Source organism: Halictus rubicundus, chromosome 7 (genome assembly GCF_050948215.1).
Source record: "Halictus rubicundus isolate RS-2024b chromosome 7, iyHalRubi1_principal, whole genome shotgun sequence".
Lineage (NCBI taxonomy): Eukaryota > Metazoa > Arthropoda > Insecta > Hymenoptera > Halictidae > Halictus > Halictus rubicundus.
The window spans coordinates 18,014,535-18,020,995 of record NC_135155.1 but is presented as its reverse complement, the minus strand read 5'-3'; the positions used below and the strand labels follow the sequence as shown (position 1 = coordinate 18,020,995).

At 43.8% G+C, this 6,461-nt stretch overlaps 1 protein-coding gene across 2 annotated transcripts in view; it reads left to right on the top strand.

The window, feature by feature from the left end:
* The first annotated feature begins 600 nt into the window (after positions 1-600).
* The window catches only part of LOC143355795 (growth arrest-specific protein 2), a 45,380-nt gene continuing 39,519 nt past the window's right edge, over positions 601-6,461 (top strand). For both annotated transcript variants that reach the window (XM_076790918.1, XM_076790916.1), the window contains exon 1: positions 601-782. The gene's annotated coding sequence lies outside the window, so the exon portion shown is untranslated. The remainder of the gene's footprint in view (positions 783-6,461) is intronic.

Genomic DNA, 6,461 nt, shown 5'->3' with positions numbered 1-6,461 from the left:
TGGACCGGGCCAGGAAAGTACTTGGACCTTTCAAGAGACCAGTCTCTGAACCAATGTTTCCTCGTCTCCGGTCTGGTTCGTGACCAGCTCGCGGATAAGATTCAGCAGGATTTCTAAAATCTCAAGGGCCGGTCACGGTAGTCGAATCATGATCGCGTTTAGCCGTCGGAGACGTGGACCTTGAAACCGACTCGAAACGTTTCTGGGCCAGTTTTCAGCGTCGAATTTCTATATAGAAGGCGTTTGCGGCGATCGAGGGAGGGGGAGAGAAAAACTCGAGCTTCGTGTCCGTTTCGCGAACTGTGGGTCCCTCGTCCCGCGTGGCGCTCGGCACACGCATCTACGCGCAGGGAACACGCAATAGCGAGCGACTGGTGGAACAAGCGCAGCGGGGCGCGCTCGTCCGTCTCGACAACACCTCCTTCTCGCTCTCCTTTTTTCCGGTATCCTGCGGTCTCTCCCTCTCTTTCTCCCTCTCCCTCTCCCTCTCCCTCTCTCTCTCTCTCTCTTTCTCTCTCCCACCCTCTCTTTCTCTCGGGCACCGGCAACACAGGGAACCGGCACCGGCACCGGGCACCGGCACCGAAGGGCTGCAGTTGCGATCGGATGATCGACGAGTGCGCGTCTGCTTGTGCGCGTCACCCGGCATGTACAGTGTCGTCTCGTTTGCGTTCTCGTTCTCGTTTTCGTTCGCGTGAACCGTGAGTCGAAACCGAATCGTCGGGCGCCCGTGACTCTCGTACAGGGACCGGAAACGAGAGATGTTTACGGTGATTCGCCAGGTAAGCCGGAAAACTCTATACTCCGTTCGCGACACCGGCGATAGACGTTGACGCGCGCGGAGATGCGGCGTCGGTTTACGATCATCTCGCGGCGACGAGACGCAGAGGGGTGCCGATCAGGGAAGGTTAACTTGTTCTATTGCTTGTTATTGGCTGCGTTCTTACGGTCCCTCGGCGCTACGACCCGTCATCGTGGAAAGTCCAATGCCCCGCGAGGCGATTCTTCAGGGTCCTTGAGTTTTGGGGAACGATAGCTCCCGAATTCTGGAGTTACATTGATTTTTTAGTCGCTTGGAAGAGCGTGGGAGAGTTAAATGCCCGAAATCATTGGGCAATGGGGATCGTCGGACTGGTTCTTGCCTCGACCATGCGGGCACATGTTACCACAGGTTTTTCAGATTTTGAGTCGTTCGGATTTTTATGAGTCCTGGGGAAGCATTGCGGGATTATTCGTAGGGAAAGTTAATGGAAGTTGAGTTCTTGAGATTTGGGGGACGAATTCTGAAGCAATATTGATTTCCCGTCATTTTTACAGGAGTGTGGGACAGTACTCGTGAAATCAAACGGTGATTCTTATTGTGTCTGGAAATAGATATTGGAATAGTTACGGACCGAATGATGCAGCTGCTGATTTTTCATATTTGGGGGATGATGTTTAATCATAGAGTAATGCGAATCTACCATAAATTTGTTGTTTGAGATTTTCTCGAGATCTTGTACAATTACGAGTTTCGAAGAAGCGAGGGAGATTGTGTGTCGTTATTGTTCATAGAGATTATTGGTGTAAATTTTTTGGAGACAACGATGCAAGTACCAAGGGTGTAAGATTTAGGGGACGGTTGTGACGCTTTGCGACGCCTTGCGACGCTTACCGTGGATTTTGTTGCAATCGATTAAGAATCTCGGAGAGTATCAACGAAGCGTATTTGACAGTGTATGAATGTGTACGGGCACCGTATGCTCCGAGTTTCTGAAAGTCATCCGTTATCGTTTCATCAAATTCTGAGATGGATACGGTGCAAGACGCGGCGAGACGAAAGAAGGGACCGCGAGGCCACGAGGTTCTCTCCGACTCAATCGATATCTACGTCTGAGTCGTCAGTAATTAATCGACGAGTGCCGCGATGATTGCCGGTACTTGACGTCGCGAAAGAAGCAGCGATAAGTAACAGCCACCCTGTCGACCATCACCCTTCGTTTGCGACATAAAATTTTTAGCGTAAATTGAACACGATTGAAATAAATTAGCAGAGCTGGTTGCAACGGGTGCTCGGTTCGCGTTAACTATGAAATTATCGGACAGCCCGTTTGCAAATTGTTATCGAAATCGCGACACTACGATTTAATTAATAATTTCCAACAAATCCCGCGACACCAGCAATCGTAAAACAGGGGATACGCTTTACGTTCAGCTTCTTCAAGGTTTTAAACTTTTATTTAGACAGTGTTTCGGAGAAGCGTAAGAATGTTTACTTTTACGTGGAAACGCAATCTGATGAACTTGCGACTCTTTGACAGCGGTCGTACGCGCACAGAAGCTGTAATCTACCGTCCCCGCGTGCTTATCCATTATTTGAGCCTCTGGTGCTTTATTAACACTCATTGTTGGCCAGTGTTTACCTCTTCGATAGGGGGATACGCATTGATTGGTACTGCTTGTCGCCGCTTCGTCACTCGTCGGCACTCCTCGATACGATAGTTTCGAGCCGCACGAGGTTTAAATGCACTTCGCATCGCAAATGACAGTCTAAAAAAAGAAATCTGAAAACGTCGTTAGTAGACTATGGATCTTTACGCAAAACAAAAATGTTCCAAATCGATTGTCACAAAGAGAGGTTGGAGAAAAATGTCTAATAAATTGACGGGAATGTATTCTGAAAATCAGGGACCAGAAATAACAGTTATTCTAAAATCTTCTACGTTACAAATCATTAACAGAAAGTTGATTATTACTGAAAGTATAAAGAAAAAAATTCAAAGAACAAAATGATAAGTGATCGAAATGAATTTCCCTGAACGATAACATTCACCAACAAGAGAACAAATTTTCGGTTACTTATAATCCTTGTGAAATACTTGTTATTCCATAACTTTTTTCTTTTTGGTAATAACATTTATGGTCCCTGCTCAAAATCAGACGTCTTTACAGTTTAGTATTTCACCTAGCCATTTTTATAATGAACGCATCAAATCCCTTATGGACAGTTTATAGACAGCAATTTCTTCAAGAAAATTATCATTCTATGTTGAAGATATAGCTCCTTCGGAACGGACATACTTCCTCCGCAAAGCTTTAAGCTATGTCCACACCGAATCGAGCAACTTTATTCTCCCTCCTCCTGTTGCTTTTATTTAGTAAAAAGAAGAAGAAGGTAAGAAAAAGCGACAAAAAGCTAGTCGTTGCCTCGGTGCGGACAGAGCTTCAGGTTTTCTAATATAAACGTTTCTATTTTCTCGCTCGCTCATTAAGACGCAGCGTTGAACGCGTTAGGCGTAGCGGAAAGTTAAAGTTCGAATTTATTCCGCGTTTTCTCGTTCGCGGAATGGTTCCGGGGGATAAGAAAAATGCTTTCTCGTCGCGAAATAATGACCGCGAAACACGAGACCCCGGCCCGGAGAGAATGAAAAACAATTTCACGGCGCAGATGTCGAGACGGTTTTGCAATTTACGCGCACCGTTGTTCGACGACGGTTCTGATCGTCGAATCGGCGGCGCATACGCGATCATGTTTCTTTTCGGCCACGGCCTCAAAGGAGAGGACGACACGAGCTGTTTTACCGGGGCGAGGCTGGCTTAAATGGCGTTTCTTGGTGTGCGCGGTACGAACATAAAGTCGTTAAAGAATTTCTAAGGCGTCGGACAACGGCCTGCCACCACGAGTCTCATTACGCGTGTATAGGCGAGCATATATCTGCCTCGTTGCTTGGTGTACGTACGTACGTGTAACAAGTACACGAATCTTCGCCATCTTCTGTAATTGAGGTTGCCTTTAATGCGGTCGACGTGCAATTCTTGTCGCTGATAAATTACTGGGACAAATGTTTGACGAGCGGTCTGCCGCGAAAATTAAATTCTAGATTACATAGATCCGTGCGAACCCGACTCGGCGACCTGATTTTCCTTCTTTTTCAATCTCGCAAATGATATTTTCAAGTTTTAGCGCATGCCAGCGCCAAAGCTGCCCAGCAGTAAAAGTGAAACCGGTTTGCGTTACCTTGTGAAATGATAAGATTACATCTGTTCAGATTTTGTACGTTTTTCGTTTTATCGTAATGCGTGCTTTATCCCGTCGAAAGCATCCTCGCAACTTCGTTAACACTAGGTTTACGGAGCACTGAAAGTGGCTATTTTACATTACGTTATAAAATAAACAAGAATGTGCGGCCCAAATTTTTAGCCTTTTTTTTTAATAACATACCCAAAGAAATAAATTTGTTGAATAATTTCTCGTGGATGTAACTTTAGAGTCTTAACAATTGTAAATTAAAAATATTAGAACCCGTCCTGTAAACCTAGTATTAATTGTAAAATAATATGTTCAAACGGTACATGTGACTCGATAATTCGACTTAATCATTAATAATTTGTAATTCTATTTCCTGCTGTTCGACTGGCATTCATAATGTCCAAAACTATCAACGGCTTCTTTCGTATTTGATATATTCGTGATGTTAATTTCGCAGGGATCTACATTGCAAGTTTAGATTAAATAGAGAGATCGCTTTGGGGGATCAGAATTTCGCGACACGGATGATTCACGGCAATTATATTTTCATTAACAACTGCGTCGACGAAATACAATGCATCTATGCTCCCGACGAATGAACATTTTGAAACAGTTCTCCTGGGAACAATGCAATTGCTCAATCGCAGGCTTCGATCAATCGATTGCTCAAGGTATTCTCTTGAATTCATTACTTTGCCTCGTCAGTCTTCTTTCGAGTTATGACAGCCACTCTGTTGACGCTAAATCTACCACGGTCAAATGACCGATTTTCTATTTCACAGTTATTGAATTTGTTCAAATTTTGTCACCTTATTTTATTGTAACTCGTTTTCAGTGCAATGCTATTTTTGTCGGTAACGTGGTCACTCTACCTTATCGCGAATCTACGAAGTCTTGGGCCCGGTCTTCGTAGATTCGCGATAAGGTAGAGTGACTACATTACCGTCAAAAAATGGCTGAATCTGAAGGCTGTGAATGGAAATTATTAATTAAAAAGTCTATTCCGAGCACTTAATGAAATGTTTGTACCGAGCACCAGAAGCTGTCGTTTTCCAGCGTTGAAAGCGCAGTCGAGCGATCACGGTTGAACTTTTAACAGGAGAACGCAGATTCACAATAAAAATGTCGCCGGCCACGATCGAAGGAGTCACGACTTTGTACGAACTTGCCTGCATGCAAATATGTAGCAACAAAACGAGCTCGCGGCGCTAGTCGATGAAACGCTGAACCAATGGACATTCTCTTAATGGCTGTTTGACGAACTGCGAGGATACTGAACGACAATCAGATTGCAGGCTTATCTTTAGTGTACCGTCGTTTCCTTAATGTTCCAGCCACGGTAATTAGGGGATCGCTTACTTTACTCGAACGACTCAATCAGCCTGGGAGTGTCCCGGTACATAACCAGCTCTACAATGAAAATCAACGACACACTTCCCGCTAACAACAATTTTACGGATTTTCAGGTTTTGTTCTACTGCTGTGGAATTTTCTGATGTTAGAGCAAGCTCTTCAATTTTTCTTGCGGAAACGACGATTTTTTCTTGCGAAAAAGATTTTCTTATATTCTTCTGTATTGTGCATCGAACAATTTTTTTTCTGGCCATGCAGAAATCTCATTCTAAGAACATACGAAACATTCACAAAGTTCTGATAGGTTTTCAAGAAAAATGTAAAAAATAGACAGTATGGTCGGAGAAGGTGTTAGGGTAAGGGACCCAATTACCGTGCCTACATTAATCATACTTATTTTTAAAGCATAATGAATATTGAAAAAAGAGATGTGAAATTTTTGCATTAAAATCGGTTAATATGTATGTTATATATCTCTTCAAAAATATTTGTTATGCATTAAATATAAGTTTAATTGATATAGGCACAGTGATTGGTACCCGCACAGTAATTGGGTGCCGTATTTCAGGTACAAACTCTGGGAACGCAAAGTGTTGAACGAAATTTATCCGAGATTAGTCGAAGAGTTTTGCGAGTTACTATTAATTAACGGTATTAATTAGCCGAGAGAAGATACGCTCGCTACATAAACGCTCGTATTTATTCCACTCTTCGTTTTCTACGCGCAGAGCGCATGGAAATAAGGAGGTTATTCATCGTGCGAAGTAAGCCTGCTAAAAGACTCGGGTTTCTTCAAAATTCCGCATGGAAATCAATTGAGAAAACCGATAACGAAGAAGGCCGCGTGGTTATTATACTAGCTATCGCTTCGTTACGATATCCCGCAGTCGTGTAATTTCTGTCGGACGTTTTTACGAAAGTTATATTCCATTTCCTGCAAGCGTACACCCACTTGCGCAACCGCGCGAACATTCTCAATGTGATTCTCTTAAAATTCGCTAAACTCGCGGACACTTTAGACTCTAGGAAACTCTACACCAATCCTGTTTCTTTGGGACGACACGCATCAATACCTTCTTCCCCTTGTCTGTGCCCCAGA